This window comes from Doryrhamphus excisus, chromosome 6 (assembly GCF_030265055.1).
Source record: "Doryrhamphus excisus isolate RoL2022-K1 chromosome 6, RoL_Dexc_1.0, whole genome shotgun sequence".
Classification (NCBI taxonomy): domain Eukaryota; kingdom Metazoa; phylum Chordata; class Actinopteri; order Syngnathiformes; family Syngnathidae; genus Doryrhamphus; species Doryrhamphus excisus.
In genome coordinates, this window is record NC_080471.1 from 11,992,621 (window position 1) to 12,020,509 (window position 27,889).

The 27,889-nt window shown below is 38.6% G+C and overlaps 1 protein-coding gene across 1 annotated transcript in view; it reads right to left on the reverse strand.

Moving 5' to 3' along the window:
- Nucleotides 1–23,159, reverse strand: part of shank3a (SH3 and multiple ankyrin repeat domains 3a) — a 222,846-nt gene extending 199,687 nt beyond the window's left edge. The window contains exon 1 of the mRNA XM_058074747.1: nucleotides 22,918–23,159. The gene's annotated coding sequence lies outside the window, so the exon portion shown is untranslated. The remainder of the gene's footprint in view (nucleotides 1–22,917) is intronic.
- Between the last annotated feature and the right edge of the window lie 4,730 nt (nucleotides 23,160–27,889).

The window sequence follows — 27,889 nt, forward strand, 5'->3', positions numbered from 1 at the left end:
GTTTCATTGTGGTGCACAACTTATAAATATCACTGCTTACTACGACTACCATGTGTAAGGTAGTATGGTAGTACTCTCATTTCATCTTTATTTGAGATTCTCATGTGATGTCACAAAAAATTACATGATATCATTATGGCAGTCTTTTCATTTTACATGGGGCAAGTTCGGGCAAGTAGTTCTCACCTTAAGGATTCCCTATGGGCAAGTCATTTTGTTTTTTAATGTAGAGCCCTGTAGAAGAAATGCATGAAACATGGTCTCTATATTCAGCGATTAGGGATGTACATGCACAAGTGAAATTCAAGTATTTCTTGTATAATGCATTAATTAGGTAATTCAATGCAAGCAGTTGATAAAGGTGATGTATTCGCCATGCACGCTTGCAGGAGTTGAGGTCCACATCATATTGTGCGGAAGTATCCCGTGCAATTCCGATCTGAAAGCTACATGACAAGTGACGTTTCCCATGGGAAAAATTAGAATTGTGTGTGTACATTTCACATTGAGTCTGACCTTCTGGAATGGATTAACGACACTAATTGAGGTTCCACTGTATACGTACAGTTACAACCCAAACACTTCTATAAGTACCGGTTGTGTTACAATGCAAGAGTGAGTCGAGTGCTTATTATGTTGTTGCAAGCAGCAAAATAGCATAAAAAAGTGGCCCTGATGTCAGCATGAGGAGGCTCTATTCAACTCTATGGGAAAGAAAAACAAAGTGTGACGCTGATTTACCCACATAGGAAGATGAGAGAGGGAGAGTCACTGCTTGTAACCTTGGAGACAACACAGAAGCAACCAAAGCTTTTGTCATGATACATTTGAGATATTCTGCAAATGGCCCGAATATGCTTTGCTCGCCTTTACACAATCACAGAGGTGCAAAATAAATATCAAACAGGTATAATATGAATGGGAGGGATTTCTCTGAGGAAATAAAGCCACTATTTGCAGGAGAGTTCCAAACCACACACACTTGCTCATGTGTGCATATCCTCCCCAGAACCTTGTTTGAGTTGTTGCAATGGTGACCAAAGCTTGGGAGGAGGAGACATGGTGGACAGAAATACGATTTTTGTTTTTTTTGTTCCATGGTGCACTCAGATGACACTGTACATCAGGGGTCTCAAACACATGGCCGGACACTAATTTGAGGCCCCCGCCTTGATATGAAAGTTTAATGTTAGTGCGACCTGCGCAAGTTTGATATGGATGCTGTATGGTATCATGTACCCAGAAAAAATTATTACGTTTGATTAATGTTCATGTTAAAGGTTAAATAACTGTTAATAGTTATCCTCCCTATCCGTGTGGAAGTGGTAAGTTTTTGGCTATTTAAGTTTAAAGGAAATAACTTGAAGGCTACCGTTTAGGTCGCTAGCTCTCTAGTTTGCGAGTTAGCATGTGTCTCAAGATCCTGCAGTTGCGCAATATGTTGTAAATAAAAAGAGTATAAATGTGAATATAGTCGTGTTTTGTCATGTCTACAGGGCTCTAATAATGCTTTGTTAATTTTAATCTGAAAAAAATAATTTGTCTGCCCACCAACTATATGTGGTTTCTTAAGTTTTTATTATTTGCCGTTTTATTATTATTATATTTATTTATTTATTACTGATTGATTAATTGTCTTTATTCTTGATTTGTTTATTTATTTTTCATCTTATTTTGTGTAGAAAAATAAAAAGTAAGATATTTGAGAACAGTGGAATGTTTTATCAGAGCTTTTCTTGTAGAAAATTGGAACCAAAGCAAAGTTTTTTAATTTTTTTTGTTTTTAATAAATGCGTTTTTTTGTTGTTTTTTTTTTAAAACCTGATGCGGCCCAGTCTCACCCAGACCCGAGCTCCAGTGGTCCCCAAGTAAATTGAGTTTGAAACCCATGCTGTACATAAATACACATACACGACAACGCCCACCAGACTTTGACAGATGTGATGCGTAACGGCGATTGCCCAAGGAAGGCTGTTCAAAGGCATGCTGGTTCCACAACGGGATGAGAACGGGGACCCATTAGCATCAAGAATGAGATGGCATAACAAGACAGAGTTCAATGAGACCCTTTGGTCCATTAATGCCTGTCAAGACACTGTTGATAAATCCGCCTGTTGAGATTCTCACTGGCTCATTTGTCTGGAAACGCTTTTCATCAATGTCACTCACACGTCAATGACCTGGAGAGATGTGGAGATCCACTCCAAAAGTGTCTCAAATGTTGTTAGCAAGTTAGCAAACAGAGAAGAACTTGTGACACTAATTTTAAGATAAAGGCACTGTTTATTGTGTACAGTAATCCATTGTTTATCATGGTTAATTAGTTCCAGACACGATAAATACATTTCTGCAAGTAGGTTTCCATATTTATAATTGTGATATTTCCTTAGTAAGAGCATAGAAAATCTGTTTTGACTTTCTAAATATATTTTTTTACTATTATTAGAGTCCTCTAGACATGAAATAACACCTATACGTAGTTACCTTTATATTTGCATTACCCAATATGATAGATATAATCAGAAAAAGGATATTTAAGACATAAATCAGACTCATACTCATGTGTGTTGACATGATTGTGTTCCCCAGGGAAGTTGAGTGAGGGACATTAATTAATGTCTGGGGCTCTGAATTGAGTTTCATCTTGCCGTGGGTTATGGTCGAAATAGTAGCCTGTGTTGTTATTTTGGATGATTGTTTCTGTTGTGAGATAAGTCAACCCTAGAATAAAAGCCTGTTGTTCTGGCCATCAAATCTGGCACTTGTGTGCCTCACCGAACATGCCAGTGACATGACTGCCATATACCACATTTCAACCCCTTTGAATGTGTCTTTTGACTGCCTTATTGTATATTTGAATCATTTATTTAGTCTTTGTCTTCCAGTTTTTAAATTATTTAATTTTTTCAATGTGGTACAGAGTTGCCTGCTACTTTTTAAAGCACTTTTTCCAAAGACATACCCTGTATAATCCATTTTAACAGTAAGTCAACACTTTTTTTTTCATAGTTTGGTTGGTCCAGTGTGACTTATATGTTCAAAAATATACAGTTTTATAATTTAACAAGCAATTTTTTGGCAATACCTCGTGGCTGCAACTCATTGAGTTGCTTTGTGAGAGAGTAATGGTAATGAATGGCGATGGTCATGGTTTTATATCATTTGAACATACATAAAAGTTACAATGAAATACTTCACATAGAACGAGTCAGAATTCCACATGTCTAAAAGGAGTAGGAAGCAAAGCGTATTTAATCCTACCCACGGTCCGTTTAATATTATTTTTTTCACAGTTCTAATAAATAAATAGGTAAGTTAGGTGGGGGGTGGCACGGCGGTCGAGTGGTTAGCACGCAGACCTCACAGCTAGGAGACCATGGTTCAATTCCACCCTCGGCCATCTCTGTGTGGAGTTTGCATGTTCACTGGTACGCCGGTTTCCTCCCACATTCCAAGAACATGCTAGGTTAATTGGCGACTCCAAATTGTCCATAGGTATGAATGTGAGTGTGAATGGTTGTTTGTCTATATGTGCCCTGTGATTGGCTGGCCACCAGTCCAGGGTGTTCCCCGCCTCTCGCCCGAAGACAGCTGGGATAGGCCCAGCACCCCCCGTGACCCTCGTGAGGAAAAAGCGTTAGAAAATGAATGAAGTTAGATAGGGTAAAACCGACTTTTGATCGAGAAAAAAACTGCTTTATTAGTTAGGCACAAAATTTGAATGATACAGAGCATATGGGAAGTGTTTTCCTATGAAATACTTTATTATACTTATTTTATATATTGTAGTCCAGTGTGACATATTTAGTCCCCCCCCCTCCTCATTACCCATTTTTTGACTGATGCGACCTACTGTATACTGCAGGTATACAAGGCAATCGTGTTGATTCCTGAAAAGGTGAGAAAAACGTCCTCCCACTTATTTGCAGACACGGGTGAAATCCTTCCTAGGCATGTATTTTTACCTTTGTTCCTATTTTTACCTAATTACAGTAATTACAGTTGGTACACATTGGCAATTGAAGTGGCTAAAATATTTCAACCAAGCCATAATTTAGTCACCTATGGACAAACATATGCTAGATATTCATTATGTAATTAATTAAAACGGGACAAAAACATGGGCAAAAACTAAAAGGAGCCAAGCAATTGAATGTAAAATGAAAATACCAGCTGAATGCTCGTCCTTCGACATGGCTGTTTGGCATTGCACTCCAACAATGGCAAGTGAGTGTTATCAATACTGCTTGCATTGCTTGAATCGTCCCGCACAGCTTGTTAAATAAAAATGAAGCTCTCCTGGCCGTCCACTACACAAAAAGCTACAATTACCATGCATACATTTTCTGTACCGCTTATCCTCATGAGGGTCGTGGGCATGCTGGAGTCTATCCCAGCTGTCTACCATCCACATTAAACACACACACCACACTGATGTAAATTAATGTTGCCTCGACTTGCATCCTTTCGACCAGGTCAACCACTGAGCTTAATAGGGCTTTGATTAACCCTGACATATCTTATGTAATGAACAAGGACGAGGTTACACCCTGGAGCCCCAATATTTAACGTTACTACAACCTGATTTTACACTCCGGCTCAGCACAACACACCAACTGGAAGGGACACAAAATCCTCAAGGTCCACACTTTTTTTCCCCCCTCTCTCTTCCTCGCCTCTCATTTGCTGCAGAGGTTTCACCAGTCGCTATGGTAACTTCGGTTTCCTGCCAAGACCACTTCCACTGCACCAGATTTGACATGCCTCCTTTCTTCATTTCCTCTTTTCCTACTCGTGCCTTCCTGTTTCCACTTTTTATTTATCTGCTTGTCTATGAAAAGGCAGAGTGAGGTCAGTCATGCACTTTGAGGAAGAAGTAAACAACAAATGATGAGGTACCGCTGAATAGCCTTTAAGATATACCGTATCGTCCCCCAAAGTGGAGTGATTGATCATGTATGTCCCTCAAAGTACTGCAGAGCATTTTCGGGTGAGAGGGAGTTCAAAATGAGTTTCTTAATAGCAAACCCGAGACATCACAATCTAATGAGGAAGTGTAATGATCATGCTCAGAGCATGAGGTAACGATCCTTCGTTTAAGCTCTTGGTGATGGATCACTCTTTGGTAGGAGGAACACAACTAGCATTTGAGTCATTATTGAATAAGCAAGGACTGTACCATGAATGTGGGAGCGTCAATAGCACTGTAATTCAATATGTAGTCTGTTTTTTAGTAACTTATCTTACTTTATGTTTACTGACTGCGGGTGTTTGGAACACGACAACTCTGATATGCTTTGCTTCTCATTTTAACACTGACCAAAATTAACTTATTTAACTTATTATAAGGGCGGCACGGCGGTCTAGTGGTTAGCGCGCAGACCTCACAGCTAGGAGACCAGGGTTCAATTCCACCCTTGGGCAACTCTGTGTGGAGTTTGCATGTTCTCCCCGTGCATGCGTGGGTTTTCTCCGGGTACTCCGGTTTCCTCCCACATTCCAAGAACATGCTAGGTTAATTGGCGACTCCAAATTGTCCAGTGTGAATGGTTGTTTGTCTATATGTGCCCTGTGATTGGCTGGCGACCAGTCCAGGGTGTGCCCCGCCTCTCGCCCGAGGACAGCTGGTATGGGCTCCAGCGCCCCCACGACCCTCGTGAGGAAAAAGAGGTAGAAAATGAATGAATGAATGAATGAACTTATTATAACTGCATGTTCTCCCCGTGCATGCGTGGGCTTTCTCCGGGTACTCCGGTTTCCTCCCACATTCCAAAAACATGCGAGGTTAATTGGCGACTCCAAATTGTCCATAGGTATGAATGTGAGTGTGAATGGTTGTTGTCTATATGTGCCCTGTGATTGGCTGGCGACCAGTCCAGGGTGTGCCCCGCCTCTCGCCCGAGGACAGCTGGGATAGGCTCCAGCACCCCCCGCGACCCTCGTGAGGAAAAGCGGTAGAAAATGAATGAATGAATGAACTTATTATAACTTAATTAACAGTAGTTAAATCAACCGGTAGTTGACCGGTTAGCACGCAGACCGGGGTTCGATTCCCCACATGGGCATTTCTGTGTGGAGTTACTCCCTTTGTGTGCATGGGTTTTCTCCTGGTACTCAAGGTTTCCTCCCACATTCCAAAAACATGCTAGGTTAATTGGCGACTACTACTTGTTCTACTACTCAGCTGTTGCACTAGACTTTTGTTTACATGGACCTCATCAGCTACTGTAGGCTAATGATGGCTGAGAAGTTTGCTCTTTAGAACTATTACAACATTACTGTGTTGTGCAAAATACTTGTTAATAAATGTGGTTCTCAATTATTTTCTCTTTGGGAACATGACCTTTACTTTCAGGTTCCGCACGGAACATATGTATTGTAATGAGTCTTATTTTTGTATTAAATGGCTTATTTGCTCTTATTATGTCTACTATATTGGTTAATGCAAGTGCAAAAAGTACAGGGGTGATATAATGTAATAATGTTAAAAATGTTCTATGCGCTACAAAATATTCTACAAAAATCCTACTTGGCAGAAATTGAGTAGGGAACCAATTAGGAGCAATAAACTGAAGATTACTGTAATGAGTTTTGAAATTTGGGTATCAACAGTCTCTCTCCTATTATCACCTGCCTCCAATTAACACCCCATAAATAAATGTTCAGGCTACAATGAGAGCTTTTGCAGCAAATAAACTTGATAAATCCTCCATTGAACTATAATTTAACAACATCAGCAAATTGGTGATGAGGAAAATAAATAAGAAACCTAAAGGGGACTTATTATGCTATTTTTTTGGCCCATTGTATTGAGTGTTGTGGACTCCTATAGAGCAGCTACACACAAAAACCAGCACAAAAAACTTAATAGATCTTGCAGAATCTGCACCTATTCAGCTGTATTTCTTTGGATTTCCGCACTAAATTTGGTGCAGGAGTTGAAAATATATTTTTAAAATGTCCACTTCTAACATACAGACATATGTGTTGGATCTTAAATCCGATTCAGAAAGTTTCTCAAGAAAATAGGTTAATTCAAGACGTCTCTCAATGGTAAGTAGCTTTAGCATTTTAGCGTTTTGTACAACATCAGTCACATGTACATTTTACAACAGTATTACATATTTTTACCAGTGTTTAAAAGACCTGGGTCGACCCACTGATTATGGTGGGAAATGGCTATTACCAACTCCAGACTTGTAATGTGCCCCCCGCTCCCTGTATGCACACTCTATAATGCTACACATGCACAGTTACATTGTGATACAGTGAGTGTGCTCACTGTGCGCTTTGTAGCAGAGTTTGTGTGGACGTTATTAAAAATGCATTTTTTTCACATGACATTGGGTGTATTGTCATTGATAGACATGTTCGTTAGCTAGATTACTTCTTCTATTTCGCAACAGATTTATATTGAGTGTTGGACCAGACAGAGTCAATTCGTGCATGGATAATTAAGTACAATTTAAAGCCTTTCATATTCATGGCCTGGAGTTATGGAAGTAAATAAAAGGTATATGGAAGATTCATTTACTTTAATATCTATCTGCAGACAAAATTTCACGAGAATTGAATTGTCCATTTTGGGGTTATTTTGACCGGAAATACTACATGTTGCGTTTGCATTGTGGTTTGTGTGCATGCATTTTTAATGACATCTGCACAGACTCTCCTACAGAGGGCATATGCTCACTGTCAGATTTTTTTCATGCTAAAGTAGGAGTTTTGTATCATTGCTAAGTAATGCTGCCGTGCTAATCTGTTGACTTTAAAAACAGATTTCACAGCCTAAGTAATATATTTTGTAGTAAGGTTGTATTTGCCAAGGTCAGTGGGTTGATCACAGCTTTTGTCTTTTTTTTTTTTTATCGAACATGAAAAACATCCAAAGCACAACAAACTAACCAAAAATCAATACAAATAAAAATACCTATGTATTTCTAAACGTACACATGTTCGTAGACGGGCGGCACGGCGGTCGAGCTAGGAGGACCAGGGTTCGATTCCACCCTCGGCCATCTCTGTGTGGAGTTTGCATGTTCTCCCCGTGCATGCGTGCACCCTCGTGAGGAAAAGCGGTAGAAAATGAATGAATGAATGAATGAATGTTCGTACACGTGTCTTGACTCGATGTTGGTGCCTTTGGTCCCCATATATTTATTTTCCCATTTTAAATCTGCTCTCACTTCTTTAATATTTAGAGGTATCAAATTCAAATACAAGTCACACTTTATCAGATAGAATTCACATACTTGATGTTACAAATTAAAACATTTTACAACATTGCTACCTTGAAGGGTGTTTCTTCAGCTTTTTTTCACTGCACTATTCTTTGGCCTTATTGTCCAGTGCTGTCACTTGGCAACAACATGTGCGATATTCAGAAGGTAGAAACAAATGCACTTGATAAAAGACAGAGAAGCAGTGACCTACAATGAAAATGTTCCCAGGAGCATCTGTTGTGCAAGCAAATGACACTGTAAAGTAAAGAAAAAGATGCACATGGTGCTGCACACTTAAACACGGGCTTTTCTCAAGCCTCTCATTGACGGCGCCCATCATAATTGCACGTGGTACCACTTTGACTTAAAGAATTCTGGCTGGGATGTTCAAGTGTAACCTTTACTCATAGTGGGATCCATTTGGGTAATGAGGTCTAAAAAAGCACCTGAATGCAATCTTCTTTTGTTGGTTTTCAATTGAAGAAGGGACATGGTAGCTCCACAAGGACAAAGCACATTTCAATTTTATGCAAAGAATAACACACGAAGGACACAAACTAAGCACTCCTGCTTCTGAAGTTCATCACAAAGAAGTGCAATCAAATGATTAAAAGTCTAATCAGATTAATCACATATTCCAAATTAATCACCATTAGAAACTATATCTGAAATATGTCCATTTTACTATATCGAAAGATAAATGACAGGATCACATAAATGTATGTGTTAACTGCTCCCATTAACTAAAAAAAAATAATGAAGATCTATTTACCTATAATCTCTTTTATTATAGCGGAACATTTTAATCACATTTTAACCATGTTATTATAAGCAATGAGGGCTGATGCCGATATTTGGGACTGAGAAAAAAACTATATCTGATATATCGGCTGATGGGCCGATATGTATATGACAAATCCTGCAGCAAATATTAAAAAGATGGGGGGAAAGTTGACAACAAACTAAAGAAGACATAATCAAAACATAACATAAAGACTTAATGCATGGGACTAAACTACATTTTATGTTACAATTTCAAAACATGCAATATAAATGACATGCAATATAAAATGCAATACATGCAATATGGGGACCAAAGGCACCAACATCGAGTCAACATGCAATATAAATGCAATATAAATGACATTACTTACATAACTGACACTACAATATAAATACACTACTTCAAAATGATTAGAATGAAGATTAACTTTAGTGTTAATGTATGAGTCCCTGTAAATCCTGCATGGAAGTGAAGTGGGACTCTGTGTAGCTTATATTCATGAAGGACATGGGAGTCAACAATTGCATGTTCACTTTGAAACGCTGTGTAATAGTCTTAGATATCAATAGCTCTTTATCAACTCTTATAATTATATCTTATAATTATATTATATTATTATTATTATTATTTATTATTACTTATCTTCTTTTGTGTCTGTTATTATATGGGAGCCAGGCAACGACATTTCGTTGGCAATTTCACTACTGTGTTTTTGTGCAATGACAATAAAGGGTGTCTATCTATCTATCTATCTATCTATAAAGTTAGCGGCGCAAACCGGACCTCTTTCCATGCAATCGGCAGTCTGACCAGAGTGGGCATGCCTGGATGCTGGCCGTGATTGGAATAAATTAAAAACAGACCGTTTTTGCAGGAACCACAAAATCCAAAGAAATACAGCTAAATACGTAGGTGCAGATTCTGGAAGAACTATAAAGCTTTCTGTGCTGGTTATTGTGTGTATCTGCTCTTTCGGAGTCCACAACTCAATACAAAGGACCGAAAAACAAGCATAATTGGTCCCCTTTAAACATTTACACTTCTTCTATGTGATTGGTAGTATTGGTATCAGTATTGGCCGATTTCACTCATGGATGATTGAGATCAGTATTGGCAGCATAAAACCCTGATCGGAACTTCCCTAGGTTGAGTGTTGAAAGGCCGAAACACCCAATGATTCAAAGGTACACTACTTATGATGTGCCCCAACATGTACATCCTTCCCATGGGAGATCCTCAACATCTGTGCGTCATGTAACTACAATACCATCTCTTGGCACAAAGGACATTTTCCATCAAATCTTGTGTATTTACAAACTTAGCAAATTGTACTTATAGTTCTGATTTTTTTTTTACATGAAGTTGTATGTAGTTCTGTTACATACATTGCATCTATATTGCATTTGAATGTTAAAACCTTGCTTTACCAGATAAAAGTGCAAGGTCAGAGCCTGCTAACCTAAGGGTATTTTCTTTGACTCGTAAAAATCAATTCAACCAGAAGATCAGAATAGCAATAATGACAGTCTGTGTTTTTGTACTTTTTGGGGCCAACAACTGAGTCGTGATCAGAGATTGCTAGGAAGACACAGAGACGGGAGTAGGTGCAAAGATGACACATTTGTTTTCTCAATGCAAGGTTTCAGCACAATACAGTCACTTGGCTCAAGTGTCAGCACAATCACTGACACGATTATGTTTCTGAGACTGCAGTCTTCTGATCCATACGCTTCCAAGTCATCTTCAACAATTTGCAACAGTTATGCAATGTGAAAATCAATGATATTTAATGTGAAAGAGCAATTGGCATTTCTGTGTGGGTGCACTGATGCATGACAACAGTCTTTTTTGCCTATCATGCATTACCTGGCAGTCTGTCAACCCACCATCAGAGAAGTAACCTTCAGTCTGATCGGTATATATTAAAAAAATAATACTGGCCCCTTTTCAACAACCTCTTTACATTATAAATTATATTTTGAAAATAAAGATAAAACATGCTATTTTTCAATTACGTCAAGTCAGTAATAGTATAAATATAATAAAATTTTAATACTTTGCAATTAAAATTTTGTGGCTTCACCCTATCATAGTTTTTCAAAATGAATATATTTAGAAATTATGGTAATGGTAATGTTTTTATTTCATTTGAACATGCATGAGATTACAATTGAGTGCATCACATAATCAGTTCACAGTTCCACATGTCCAAAAGGAGTAGGAAGAAGCAAAGCTTATTAAATCCTACCCCTCCATCTGGTACTTTTACAATCAGTAACTGTTACATTTGTTCACTTCCTGCTTTCCATAATACAGTTTAAGGTTTTGTTTTTTGTTTTTTTAATAATGCACCTCGTACCGAAGAACGAGGTGATATGACCATACAATGACATAATGTGTACCATAGTAACTATCAATATAGTGATATATAAAGCACATCATGACTGGTTCAAGACTCTTCATCCTTGTATTTAGAAAACATCAACTGCTTGTATTGTTTCTTGAATTGGCTCATTGTTGTGCATTGTTTGAGGTCCTTACTCAATCCATTCCATAGTTTGATTCCACATACTGAAAAGCTGTTATTGCTGTTTTGTTGTTCAAAACCGGTGTATTATTTTACAAACATATGCATATTTATGCAAATACTACATATTCTTGGCTTAAGCATTTTCAAGCACCCAAATGGCTAAATGAATGACCATACAAATCTAAGGCATTTAAAATACATGTTTGAAGACATGACATGCTGTATTCTTCCCTGGTCACTAGGTGTCAGTAATGTTACTGTAGTGACTGGTGTACTGTATTGTGTAGTTCTCAGCTGCTGTTGTTTAGTGTTGAACTGTCCATACAATGAGTGTAACTTCTGCAAGTTACACTAATCACTTCCTCCTTGCTGTTGAGTGTGCATGCAATAGATCCATGCCAAGTTCATCCATGCACTTCTATAAGCTTGTGGCTATTTTTTATGGCTTTAAAGAGGAAATATTATGCTTTTCCCACTTTTCTGACCTATAAATGTTAAAATGTTGTATGAACAAGCCAAAGTTTCAGAAAATGAGGTTTGCGAAAGTGAGCCCTGAAAGAAGTTTGGCATGGCTCTGAACGCTGAGTTTCAGAGTATGGCTCCCTGTGATGTCACAGACTTCCTTATATGGGCATGCCAGGGTACACCAGTGCTTCTCGCTCTGCTGCACTGTTTTGTGGAAGATTTGAACGTGTTAGCACCATGTTTATTTTGTGTAAGTAAGCGGTGCGTCTTTCCTGCATGCATGCAAATTGCAAGCTCAATGACGCCTGCCCATAAAAAATGAGAAGAGTTGCCCCTAATGAGTTGTAGTGAATTTAGCTCTGAAGTGGGCCCAAGCACATACGTCCTTAAGTTCCAATTGAAATTAGAGATATACTCCTTGAAATTATCAAAATAACCCAACAGTTTTTTACAACACAAAATAGCTGCTGTCAACTGTCAAATTTGGCATCACAACAGTCTTTGCTGAACAGACCCTCACTCAACACCTCATGATCATACTCGGCAGGCCATTGTGGTACTGGGGAATATACTGGGAGTGAGGACAATAGGTTGCAGAGAGAGAGAACATGTTCAATATCTCAGCAGCATTTAATTTGCGCATTTTCAATCAATGTCCAACTGTGTGTCTTGCATGTGCAAGGCCAACCACGTGGATGCTAATGAGTTCTTGCATCTAAACAGCAGGTTGCGACTGAGAGTTGGCCCTCAATCAGCCCACTGATAACCTTGGCTGCCATCCGGGGATCTCACTGGTTATAATTGAGCGACACATGATTTTAAATGCATGCTTCGTGAAGCCTCCCTCTCCGCCCCCCCCCCAACAACTTGGACTTGCAACCTGGGGGGGTATGTTGTTATAATGATACAAAGATGTGGAACATTTATAACAAGTGCATGTTATTTGACAAACAAAAATAGTGTCTATGTAAATGTAATGAATGCACTGAAATTACATTTGAATATAATCCAATACTTGTATTAAACTGCTTGTTGTATCGATCACCATGTAACACAATGCAATCAACCATGACTGAAACTATTCATCATGTATGCATTTGAAATATTGATCACAACATGCAATCACCAGTAGCACAACAACAAGTGAAACAACAGTAGACGCTGTCCGTGGTGGCTATCAGAGGGGTGCTTTGCCCGAGGAAGAAAAATGCGCAATAGCCTGCTTGAGTATATTATCTAAACATAGGGTCAATAACTGAGAATAATGGGATAATACAAACAGTAAAAGAGAGATACAAAAAGAAAAAAAATGACAGTAAACAAGCGAAGTGAATCAAAGCCAATGGCGAAGTCAACATTATCATTACAGTGATGGCTGCATCAGCTGCAGGGAGTTAAAGCAAGGAGAGGAGACATTCAGCACTTGAGAGCACAGCTGATAGATTCTGATATGACATTCGTGGCCACCTTTTGCCAAAACAAGAAAAAAATAGCAATTTCTAGTAGACATCACTGCAAAAGGTAAGACTTACGCAAGGTTTCTACAAAAACTATCATTATGCCCTCGAATCTGTGGCGATGACTTGTTTGGTGGTGCTACCGCCTCACAGCAGGAAGCATCTTGGTCTGAAAGTATAAAGCCCATTTTCCACTGTATCCTCTGGGAATTCCTTTTAATGAAACCTCAGATGTAAAAGTAATCACATTTTCAGTTTTATCAATACAATTTCTCATAATTAACTAAACACCTGAAATGAAACTCAAATTTACTACTTGTTTAACTCTGCAGGTGATGGTATAAGGAACATTTTAACATTCCATATAAGAGTGCACTGAATTCTTGTTGTTGTTGTTGAATGCACATAATTGTATTACTGTAAGTCAGGGGTCTCAAACACGTGGCCCGCAGGACACTAGTTTGAGGCCCCCGCCTTGATATGAAAGTTTAATTTTAGTGCAACCCGTGCAAGTTTGATATGGATGCTGTATGGTATCATGTACCCAGAAAAAATTATTACGTTTGATTAATGTTCATGTTAAAGGTTAAATAACTGTTAATAGTTATCCTCCCTATCCGTGTGGAAGTGGTAAGTTTTTGGCTATTTAAGTTTAAAGGAAATAACTTGAAGGCTACCGTTTAGGTCGCTAGCTCTCTAGTTTGCGAGTTAGCGTGTGTCTCAAGACCCTGCAGTTGCGCAATATGTTGTAAATAAAAAAAGTATAAATGTGACTATAGTCGTGTTTTGTCATGTCTACAGGGCTCTAATAATGCTTTGTTCATTTTAATCTGAAAAAAATTATTTGTCTACCCACCAACTATATGTGGTTTCTTGAGTTTTTATTATTTGCCGTTTTATTATTATTATTATTATTATTATTATTATTATATTTATTTATTACTGATTGATTGATTTTCTTTATTATTGATTTGTTTATTTATTTTCATCTTATTTTGTGTAGAAAAATAAAAAGTAAGATATTTGAGAACAGTGGAATGTTTTATCAGAGCTTTTATTGTAGAAAATCGGAACCAAAGCACTGAAAAAGTTTGCATATTTTTCTGTTTTTAATAAATGCGTTTTTTGGGGGGTTGGGGGAAACTTGATGCGGCCCAGCCTTGCCCAGACCCTAGCTCCAGTGGCCCCCAGGTAAATTGAGTTTGAGACCCCTGCTGTAAGTGGTTGCACAAAATAATCTTATCTGAAACATTACATTACAACTATTAACAAGCAACAAATCAAAAACATGTGCTAGGATGTGGTCTCTGTGGCAGAGATCATCATGACTGTGGCACCTCTCAGTGTGGATGAGCTCCAAATGTTTTTTTATACACCTATAGCCTTCATATGACAATCACTGGAATTCCGCCATTCACGCCATTCCACCTTGTTTTGATATCTACAATGTCTTCCCGCAGATGCTGTTATGGATCCCTCCCTGAGGCAGCTGCCATTCTTGCTTTCCAACTGATTACACAGTTGGCCGTGGTCGTGCTGCAAAAATGATTAGCTATAGAAAAATGCAGCTTGGCCTTCATCAACCATAAGCCTGTTTGTTACACCTCCAGCACATCTATATGAACGTTACATTTATTTTATAAACATATACGTATCTCCACAGGGACAATCAGTGTGATACAACTCCTTAGGAAATAAACTTTTTGATCAAATACAAAAGTCGTACAACTTCAGGGGGAAAACATTTAAAATAAAACCTCAATGGCTGACAAAATGCATGTTCCATTTTGTCTATATACTGTATAATATTATCGTTACAGCTGTAACCCACCCTGGGCCAAGATTATTTCCATAATTATTGAGGGATTCTCAAAAGCATGACATGGTAATATAAATTACTCCACCTGCCACCATTAACAGTGACAAATATGAGTTGGTGAAGTCGCAAAATGTAGCTTGAAAAGACATCTGCTTTTGCATCTTACAGAACACAGTAATTTAACAGCCAAACAAAAAGTCTGCTTTCCTGGACAGGATGAATAATCAAATCCGATCAGGGTTTTATGCTGACGATTCCAATACCGATCATCCATGAGTGAGATCAGCAGTTACCTACTGAATACCGATGTTATCTGTAAAACATTTTTTCACTTATTTATGATGAGTTCTATTGGCCAGGGCCTCCGTTAGTCAATAGGTAATTATTACATTACTTTAAAGCGGGTTGATTTGTTTGCCTTTATTTTTGTCAAACTATTTTTGCACTAGTTGACGCAAACGTGAATTTAATTTGATGCATCCCCAGTCAATATGTCAAATTTACTATGACTGTACACTCATAAGTATGAGAATATATTTAAAAATACATATTTGCATGGAATCTTGAAACTGGTTGATGGATTAATAGGATTTGCAATCAGTATACATGATTATTCCCAAGCTTACACCTTGAAAAGCCTTAAAGCAAAGGAGAGGCATAACAGATCTCACTAAATGGCAGGATCCAGTATTTAGCACAAATCAAGACCGTCTGAATTGTCACAGAAATTAACATTGAAAGTATATAATAAGGTTTGTGACATTCAGTGTATGGGCAATATTTACAGTACATTAGGTATTATGGATGGCGGTGTTTGATTTAGAAACTCCAAAACTAAACAGGTATTAGACTGCTAAATGTTACTGGGTCATCAGAAATCCTCTAGAACAGGGGTCTCAAACATGTGGCCCGCAGGACACTAGTTTGAGGCCCCCACCTTGATATGAAAGTTTAATGTTAGTGCGGCCCACGCAAGTTTGATATGGATGCTGTATGGTATCATGTACTCGGAAAAAAATATTACGTTTGATTAATGTTCATGTTAAAGGTTAAATAACTGTTAATAGTTATCCTCCCTATCCGTGTGGAAGTGGTAAGTTTTTGGCTATTTAAGTTTAAAGGAAATAACTTGAAGGCTACCGTTTAGGTCGCTAGCTCTCTAGTTTGCGAGTTAGCATGTGTCTCAAGACCCTGCAGTTGCGCAATATGTTGTAAATAAAAAAAGTATAAATGTGACTATAGTCGTGTTTTGTCATGTCTACAGGGCTCTAATAATGCTTTGTTAATTTTAATCTGAAAAAAAATAATTTGTCTACCCACCAACTATATGTGGTTTCTCAAGTTTTTATTATTTGCCGTTTTATTATTATTATATTTATTTATTACTGATTGATTTTCTTTATTCTTGATTTGTACAAGCACTGAAAAACTGTAAATTGTTTTTTTTGGGGGGAAACCTGATGCGGCCCAGCCTTGCCCAGACCCTAGCTCCAGTGGCCTCTCAAATTGAGTTTGAGACCCCTGTTTTAGAAACTCCAAAACTAAACAGGTATTAGACTGCTAAATGTCACTGGGTCATCAGAAATTCTCTAGAAAATTTGCACACAGTTATCATATAGCATGTAAAATGCAAAGTAGCCATTAATTGTGCAGTAAATGCAGTTTATTCCAGTTGCCTCCACTGTGATATTTAACAAGCTGTCAGCAAGCTTGCAAGTCGCTACAGAAGTAAAAAAAAAAAGTCATTAGTGCTCCTTATTCTTCATCCTCTGTGCTTGAGGGAGAATGTCATTAGTGCTGCTCCCTGTGTCAAAGAGGCTTCTGCATCTGTTCTATTGCTTCCACTTCTACCAACACTCATTCCTGGAAGGCCTCCTGTCTGCCACTCATGAGGCCAGATCACAAATTAAGAGGTCAGCTGTTTTGCTGTGGTGGTGGTGGGTCAAACTGATCCCTTTGGTTGTGCAACATTGTTTGTCACCTCCATGACTGCTTGCAACCAAGCTAGAGATATGTCTGCTTGTTCCTTTATAGGAACGTAAGAGAGGCAGGTAGCTTGACGGCCATTCATTTTCTACACCAAATATACTTATTAAGGTCGAGGGGGTATGCTGGAGCCTATCCCAGCTGTCTTCGGGTGAGAGGCGGGGTACACCCTGGACTGGTCGCCAGCCAATCACAGGGCACATTTAGACAAACAACCATTCACACTCACATTCATACCTATGGACAATTTGGAGTCGCCAATTAACCTAGCATGTTTTCGGAATATGAAGAGAAAACCCATGCACTTCTCCTTCTTCTTGGCTTTACAAACGCGGAAAACATGCAAACTCTTTCTGCAATCGCCCAATGTTTTCCCAATGTCCTGCCTGTATGGCAACCATGCTAACCACTCATCCACAGTGCCGCCCAACAAGGATTTTGTTATGTCGTATTCATGGAGAACCTTCCATCCACGTCACACATGCGGCATATCAACATGCTATTATTTCATAGGCTGGCAACAATCAAACACGGATGGGTTATCTCGGCAAAAGAGAAGTGCTCACTAAAACAACTTTATACAAAACACAAGTGGAGGAAAATAGGCAAATACAAAATTTTTAGATCTTTGAGTTCAACCCATGAAAAATGGGAACAAAAACAAGTGTTTCTAGTTTTGTTGACTATACTTTGCAAACATACACAGGCAGCATCCAGATGGAGATACATTTTAATTTAAGTAAATAAAAAACCATCTTGTGAATGCTGCCACATAAGTCGTGTTTGCATATTTCCTAAATCTTGTTAGCGACGCAGAGGAGGAAGGTGCAACAAAATGAGGGTACGGCGTCACAATTTGTTTTCCACTACACTTTCCAACTATTGCTTTTAGCAACACACTAAACACCATTTGCAGTAATAAATGCAATGTTTTTAATTTCTGGTATTTGGACTGTTTTCGCTCACTTTGGAAAAATAGTGACAGACTCAAAAATGTGGATTATACTGTACGTAATACGGTGTATTATTTTTTGTGGTAAATCCTTTCTTGTGACTCAACATTATTGTCGGATAAAGGATTATAGTCCTTACAAACAATGACCGAGTGGTTAGCATGTAGGCCACACAGTCAGGAAATTGGGAAGAACTGGGTTCAAATCTCCGCTTGGACATCTCTGTGTGGAGTTTGCATGTACTCCCCGTGCGGGAGTGGGTTTTCTCCTGGTACTCCGGCTTCCTCCCACATTCCAAAAACATGCATGTTCGGTTAACTGGTGACTTTAAATTGTCTATAGGTATGAATGTGAGTGTGAATAGTTGTTTGCTGGCAACCAGTCCAGGGTGTACCCTGCCTCTCGCCCAAAGTCAGCTGGGATAGGCTGCAGCATACCCACAACCCTAGTGTGGATATGTGCCATAGAAAGTAGATGGATGGAAGGACATTCATCTGTTTTTTTTTCCTTTTTCATTTTGCGACTTATCCGGAAAATACGGTAATTGACCAATGAATCTGAAATTAATAGAACTGACACTGGTTAAATATACACTGACCACAAAAGCAATGTCCAACTATTGGATTCCAATCATATTTATTTTTATGCTGCATTTTTCCAGACTTTCCAGTACAATGTACCAAATAATGGTTAAAACCAAAGTGGACTAACAGGTAAAAGAGTGGATTTGCTTGTGCTCTTGCTGGGGTGCACTCTAATTGGCAGTAATAGCACACCAGACTAAAGCTCAGGGCAAGACATTCACTACTAAATGCAATGAGCGGACTAGCTACAACAGACTGTTGAAGGATTCAGAGTCCAATGTGTCTTTATATTACGCAAACAAGGCAGTGGATAAAGCACACAAGAGTTTCACATATTCAGATTGTTGCCGACTGCCTGTCACTGTGTGCCCAAATTATCTTTGCTATCTCACACACTTGTGGCATCTGCCTTGTCTTACACTCACGGAGCTGACAGCAGGGGAGACACAAACATATACACAGTGGCTCTTATTTTGTTGGAGCCGTTGGACATTACTGTAGGTACACCTGCGTCCCTGCGCATGTATGATCGACTTTGTTGCTCCACTCCACACTCTGCCTAATTGAAACAGATGGAGGAGCCGGGGTGGGTGAGGAGGAGCCCTGAGGGAAGCAGTGATGGAGGGAGGAAGCACAGAGCACGTGGAGAGACACTCACTTGTCCAGCATGTGCAATGGCGGAATAGATTGAAGTAGACTGAAAATAGACTATGATATATTTATATGATGATATGATATAATATATGATTGTTTGTTTCAGACATGCGTAACAAGGAGCATCACATGTTTCCATTTGAACAATTCAACACTTCCGAAAAGCACTATTCTGACTTATAAAAGTAGTTCGAATGTTGTATTCTCGTGTTAAAGGATGCCAACGTTCGAGATAATGAGTTTTGCGCATTTGGAAGTGAGCCCTGAAAGAAGTTTGGAATGGCTAAAAACGCTCAGTTTCAGAGGGCGTTGCAAAACTGACGTCACAGAGCAGCGGGTTTCCTTATGGGCGTGGCTGTAGGCACGATACACCCTCTGCCCTCCCCCAAGCTTTGCTTCCCCCACCCTTCCACAAGCTGTTTTTGTGAACATGAATGTGAAATATCCGCCAAACTGTTGCTGTAGCCATAAACAGCGCTGCTCGTAGCTCCTGAACACTTTTCAATTAGCTCTCCATCAATGGCAATCAATCAGCTTTATTCATCAACTCTTATACTCACTATATTAGAAAGTGTTGTTTGCAGTAGTCAGGAAGTAGTTTGGAAGTGTGACCAATCACAGCAGAGTGGGCGTGCTCATTTTGGCAGGAAGCACAAATCCTCGGAAATACAGATAGAATAGGTGCAGATTCTACAAATTCTAAAAAGCTTCCTGTGTGGGTTATTGTGTGTAGCTGCTCTGTAGGAGTCCACAACTCAATACAAAGGGTGGAAAAATGAACTTAATAGGTCCACTTTAACGCTATCACTTCCCCATGTCTCATTATTCTCCACACCGCTTGCCCTCATTATGGTAGCGGAAGTATGCTGGAGCCTATCCCAGCTGACTTTGGGTGAGAGGCGAGGTACAGTCTGGACCGGTTGCACCTTCGCTATAATGATAAATCATTCACACCACAACTTTTACTTGTTGACACAATATTTTACTTTCCACCATATGTCATTTTCATATTTGTCCATATCTTGTGCAAAAGGATGGTGTTAAAAATCATTAAGAAGAAAATATAAGTGAAAATGACACTATAAACCTTGTGTAGTATTAAGGGAATTAAAATAAAATGTAAAAAATTATAAATTGGAAATAAATCGTTAATAATAAATGGGAATACATTTTAATTATTAAAGCATTAAATAAAACAATGCAACATTGGATGTTGAATTCAAAGCTGCATCAAGTCTTTGCAGGTTATGTCTTTAATTTCCTTGTAGTAATGTAATGTAAACAACAAGTACTTTGGCTTCCTCTGGTCCTCCATTTAACTTGATGTGGATTAGGAGTTTGTGCTCCCAAGCGCCTTGAATTTATCGCGTGCCTTCTTGGCGATGTCAGTATTCCGTTTTGTCAGATGCTCATTGATGTAGACCGTTTCTTTCAGCTTACCTCTCTGCCTTTGCACTACCACCTTGTTTTTTCTGTTGAACTTTATCATGGTAACATGTGTTGTGCTGTTATTCCATGTTGTTGACATCCACATCCACACTCTTTGACTACAACTCTGCACACATCATTTGCGATACAGTGATCCTTTTCATCATTTGTTTTCTTTAAACCTTCCATGCCGTTTACTTATTTCGCTGTTTAGCATCTTTGTTGCATCATTCAACATCACAATTATTTTCTGTAGTGTACATGGTTCCTGGCTTCCTCCTATGTCCTTCTCCTCTGTAGTTGCAGGGCCAGAAGCCCTTTTTCAAGGCATTACTAAGGTTGTTAACCAACATTTATGAAGATCAGTCGTTAGCAACAATTAATTAGTCTTGTTAGCAATTGTTAGCTCTTACAACGTATTTCCTCAAGCAGACTAGACGGTAAAAAGAAACAAGCTAGTGGCATCAATAAACAGATCCATAATTATAGTCAAGATCTGTGAACAGGAAAAGCGACAAAATATTTCAAAAAATATTTGATTGCTGCAGAGCTTCTTTCAGTCCATCCACAAAGGAAGTGACGTCACAAATTGATCATAGTTTTTCGAAATTTTTCTTACATGTTTGCTATTTTATTTTATTTTTGTGATTATTTTATTGAAAATGTATGCAATATTCAATACAACTATATATTACGCAGTTGGGCAGAACACAAACATTAGGACACAAACATCAGTAACACTGGCGTAGCTATGCAAGCTAATGTGCTAACATTACAGTCACATGATTCTACTTATTTGCCACCTCACAGGTGTGGCATATCAAGATGCTGATGAAACAGCATGATTGCTCCACAGGTGTGCTTTAGGCTGGTCACAATAAAAGGCCAACCAAAAATGTGCATTTTTACAACACACCATAATACCAGAGATAGATGCCACAGTTTTGACGGAGTGTGCAATAGGCATGCTAACTGTAGCAATGCCCACATAAGCTGTTACCTGTGAATTGAATGTTCATAAAATCTGTTTTATTTTGGGGGCCGGAGGGGGGGTTCCATATTTTTTTCCCCATTCTTTTTCAAAAGGTTGTTTTACAATTTTACCTTATATACTTATTTTACTACCATACAGTGTGTGATTTTGGGGTTAGTGGATAAAATATCTGTTAATTAAATGCAAAAATCCTTATATTTGTTGATGCAGGACATCATTGGACAACTTTGCCTAATTTCAGAAATGTTAACTTTTCTAATAGGATGTCAGCCTCTGCACACCTTGTTGCAAAATTTAAATTGTATTAAATAAATTGTAAGTAATTGTAATGTGCCTTCTCCTCAAAAATGAAAGCATTTCACATTATGTCAATTTAACAGTATATTTCATTATTCTGTTAATCAAAGGGCCCTAACTACTCTTCCATAAAATGTGGTCTCACAACCACAGACCACGTGTATCCACACGAGCCCAGGACCTCCACGTCCAGCATCTTCACCTCCAAGATCCTCTGACATGATGAATTTGTTTCACAGTAATATGGTACGCAGCACTTTATGAGAGAGGAGTGCTACGCCACTACACGTTGTATATGTGAACATTTCCATGTTCCATGTTCCATTGACATTTAGCTGCCTTCCTTCAAAAGCCACTTAAATATTGCAGGCTGGTAAGAAAAGTCTCCTTACAGCCTTCTATTTTGTTGATTTATCCCTCTCGAATATCTCTATAGTCCTGTATGGAGAACCTTTTATTTGTGGACCTGAGATGCTTGTGTAGATGAAATGTTAAACTGATGAACATGAAGAGATGGCCTCTATAGCCTACTAAGACTAATTAGTTGTTTTAAAATAGAGGACAAAGTGGCAGAGATTACATTTAATCCACATGAGAGCACATTCAAAGTGATTCTTTGAGGATATGGTTGACTCTAACACTACAAAGGCTGCTGTTATCATGTCACAATACAGAAGAAACGTACATCCTGTGAAATGGGGACCAAATGTTTATATGAAGTCACAATAAACAGCTTACTCTTACCTGTGCTGGAACATCAAGGGGTGATAGATCTGCCGGTGATTGAGTTGAAAAAAAAAATACAATGTAAATTAATTGGCAATTTCCAAAAAGAGACACCCAATTAAAACCACCAAAGAGAAAAGTAACTAATTGTTTGACTTCAAGTCAACATAGAACTCAGCTTCCAGGTGGACGAAATATGACTGCTGCTCCCGGGCTGCAGACCCAGACTGTTCCCCTACGTGTGCGTGTGTGTGTGTGTGTGTGTGTGTGTGTGTGTGTGTGTGTGTGTGTAAGAAGGGAACGCTGGCCTCTCTTTGTTGTTGGCAGTAAGAGGATCCTGCTGGTGAAACAATATCAGGCCATTCAAACGGAGGTGAACTGACTTGACTGAGTCACGCTGAACTGACCCCAGCCTGGCTTGGACAGACCAGCCTGCATGTATGTATGGATATGTATGTTTGTGTTAATACCTCCTGTGCAGTGAATGAAAAGAAAGAGGCAACCCTGTCGGCACTGGTCAGTCATTAGCCATCAAGTATGTGTGTCCGTGTGTGTGTGTGTAGGTTTCATCATGCAGCAGGTTCAAAGGTCCTACTGAAGAGTAAAATGGTGGGATAAAGCTCTGGTGGAGATGAAACTTTGGGGAGGATATTGAGTAAACAGAGCGAAACAGATGACTTTTTAAACAATGTGTAAACTCTCCCTCTCTAGGCAGAAGTGATCCCCACACCTGCATTAATAATTAAGTACTGTTGCATATATATGAGCCTGAAAGGACTCCACATTTTCTTTAGCTGTATTGTGCACTGTTGTCAATGAAAATCAGCAACATGGTTATTGGAGATGTGCCCAATTAAGGAGATAAGGATTTGATCATCTGATAATTACCACCTCCAAGCTGTGGCATGACATTGTGTTATCAGCGTAGCGATACAGTTCATACACACATACAGTACATATACATACACAAACTGGCTCAATTATTCCTCTCATTCTCCAACCTGAGAAGGGCATGGCCTGTCACTCATTGCAATAAGCTTTCTGGCCATTAAACAGTCTGCGAATCAGTCCTCCAACTTTCAAATGAGCCAAAAAAACAACACAAATAAACTGAGGGCCACCTTCAAGGAAAGGTGATTCCCACAGGGCCTTCAGGCTTAGTAAAAATGATGCATTTAAGAGTAGTAACCAATTGCTGTATTGACCGAATTGGGCGTCAGTCTATGCCAAATGACAAGGGATAGATACCAAAACTTTACTAAGTAGAGTTAAGAAAATTCCCAATATTGTTGATGACGATCAAATTGGTTTTATTCAAGGGCTTCCGAATGTGAGGAGAGTGCTAAATTTATCATAAAAGGAAAATGAAGCAGCAGATACAGCATTACTGCCATTAGGTGCTGAAAAAGCCTTTGATAGAATAGAGTAGACTATTTATTTGAGATCCTTACACGCTATGGCTTTGGAGAAAATGTTAATAAATGGATAAAATTGCTTTATGCAGAAGTTATGACAAACTAATATCTCAAAGACCATACATTTTCAAAAAGGATGTGGAAAAGGGGAGCCCTTACCTCTGCTGTTTATTATGGTGATAGAGCCACTGGCAATTGCTGTAAGGAAACGTTAACAAACAAACATAAGAAGTAAGTAACCCCTCGCCACATAATACTTTCAATTTCGCAGCTTCACTCTCTCAAAATATATTAAATAATAAATCATCTGTGTTTCATGCTTGATTAAAGCCTATTATTAGTCCAAAAAGATGCATTTTAAGCATAAAAATTACTAAGTGAAGGAAAATACAAATATTAGACATTCAGAAAATATATGTATAGTATATAGTAGAGTAGTATATATATATATAGTATATATAGTATAGACTATATAGTATAGTATATGTAGTATTCTACACTGGTCAAAGTGTCAGTAATGTCACAATAGCAACCACAACAAGAAGCAATAAAAAAAATATTAAAAAAAACAACCAGGGACAATGCTAACGTGTGACGTGTCTTTATTATGTCGCATTAACGTGTCTTGATTATGTCTTATTTTATTTCAGTTTGTCTACTATAGTGGATAATACGGGTGTATAGGTGACTATGGGAATGTTATTTCATGTCTAGATAATAACATTAATGTTAAAAATGATATTTAGAATGTCATAAACAGGTTTTCTATGCCTGAACTATGTAAATATTCAATTTATGAACAGTGAATTCTACTTTGCAGAAATTCACTCATCATGGTCGTGTCTAGAATGAATTAACCGCGATAAAGAAGGGATATCTATTATATTATAACTATCTTCTGGTCCTTTCTTTCCGAGGAGGATGTGATAGTATGTCTTATTTGGAAAAATATCCGACTATAAATAAAAGAAAAATCCAAATCACAAATAATGTTCAGAAAACAATTAGAAATCAGAGATCTCAAAACTGCCACCCAATTGAAAATCTGTAGATGGTTTCACATACGTATGTATTCCTAAATATAGCCAACAACTACAAATCTATATAAATCTGCTAGAAATCTCGACATCACTGGCTAATTGGACTCAAGGAGTATCATTTCCTGTCCTGCGCTCTTATTTTTTAGTTCTTGGTTTTTGCACACCTGTGAGTACCTGCCCGTGCTTAATAAGAGAATTTTATTTGCACATCGCTGCCCGCGTCGCTGCATACTAAGGGTCAAGCATTCGACAGCTCCACTCAGATCGTGACATTTAAAATTAACATAAGGCTGAAATTGTTGTATTTGTTTCAAAACCTTCCACTTTCTCCTCCAAGTAAAAATATTGTTCAATACTTCTGGAATAATAGACGTCCACGGACAAGACTGTCGCTACTGTACTTGCCTTCTGGCAGACTGGCGGTTAAATGTCACAATTCATCGTGGTACTCAGCCAAGCTGACAACGTTGTACTCCTTTCTGGAAAGAGATGGAGAAACCTCATCTTATTGTGCCCTTTCTACCTAACTGTATTCAGTGAAGACTGAAAAAAGATACGACACATGTGATGGAGACATTTAAAAAGCGGACCTCTGTAGCAACCAATAGTTGAAGTGGACTTATTATGGTTATTTTGCAACCCTTAGTATTGACTTGTGGACTCCTATAGAGCAGCTACACACAATAACCCGCACAGAAAACTTTCTAGATCACCTAACACAAGAATACAACATTGTATAACTACATTTATAGATCAGTGAAAAGTGGAAAAAAGCATAATTAGTCCCCTTCAAGAAATATATGTTGTTTTTTTCTCTTTTTGTAAAATGGGCAGCAATTGAGTGTGGCTCCGACCTGTGGCCTTTGCATGAAAACTAGGATAAATGATTAAGCCAGGATAGCTTGGTTATCTTGGCTGAACCTAACCGCGATGTCTCTCTAATTTTCTCAAACAACCACTATGTCAAAGTTGTCACAGGAGAGCAATGATGTGCGCTTACATAATGTTTTCAATATGATTCAACGATAGTAACATGGCTGCAAAGCATTATACGTGTCAAACATTTATCAATATACATATCAGTATACAATCAAACAGGCATAATGGAGGCATAAGCAACTCCAGACACTTATCGCTCTGTGTTTTGAAGGCGAGCAATCTTCATCTCAATGTCTTAATGTTTAAGTGCATGTGCATTTAATCTCCAAATTTGTATTCCTCATTGAAAATGATCAACATTCATTCATTCATTCATTCATGCATTTTCTACCACTTTTCCTCACGAGGGTCGCGGGGGGTGCTGGAGTCTATCCCAGCTGTCTTTGGACTGGTTGCTAGCCAATCACAGGGCACATATAGACAAACAACCATTCACACTCACATTCATACCTATGGACAATTTGGAGTTGCCAATTAACCTAGCATGTTTTTGGAATGTGGGAGGAAACCGGAGTACCCGGAGAAAACCCACGCATGCACGGGGAGAACATGCAAACTCCACACAGAGATGGCCGAGGGTGGAATTGAACCCTGGTCTCCTAGCTGTGAGGTCTGCGCGCTAACCACTCGACGCCGTGCCGCCCAAATTATCAACATATAGAACTATAAAATATAGCTATAAAACGCTGTAAAATCCTCTGTCTCATCCACCGCTATTATTTTTTACCTGAGTGATAGTACCCTGACGGCGTCACTCCCGGAAACGTGGCTTAATTGCAAGAGCTAGTTTGTCATGGCTGGGCGCAATGAACTACACTATAAATGTAATTTTTGTATATTTACTGTTCACTTTCAAAATTTGAACAATTTAGAAAATAATGAAAATCAATATATAACATATTTAAGCAAAGTTAATAAATCATGTCAGGGCGGTTTACACATGGACATCTGCATAGCCACACTGACTGGCACCTGGTACTCAACTGGCACCTGAACTCAACCCTACCAGTGACTGCATGAAAAGGAAATGAAAAGTCGGCCAATCAAAATACAGTCAGATTGTGTAAAATTAAACTGAAAAGCAATCCACAGTACAGTGGAAAAATACAAGATGATAGTTTTGGGTAGGTCCGCAATAGTGAACATACTGTAAATGGAGCATGGTTGCATTGTTTTTCAACTGCACAGTACCAACTCCATGATACAAGTCATAATTTGGGGCTGTGGTAATTTATAACTACCACTCCGCATTGAACGCATGGTGGGAATAAACATGCTAAAAAAAACAATGAAGAGCGTTTCCTATATTTAGTTCTTAGCATGTAGCTGTCGTTTTATCCAAGAGGAGACTGAGGTCAGCAGGGAAACAGACCACTTCAGCAAGTTGGAGACTATGGAGTATAAGACCACAGTGTCCGCAGCTAAGTCACAGTGTGCTTAAACACTAGATAAACAGGACTTATATATATCCTGTATATAGTATTGACTCGTACGGAAAATCCCTACATTGGATGCCAGCACTATTTTTCATTTTTACGTCCATCCTAATCCAAGCATTTTGTCTCCATTCCCATTTACAAGAAAGACACCAGTGGA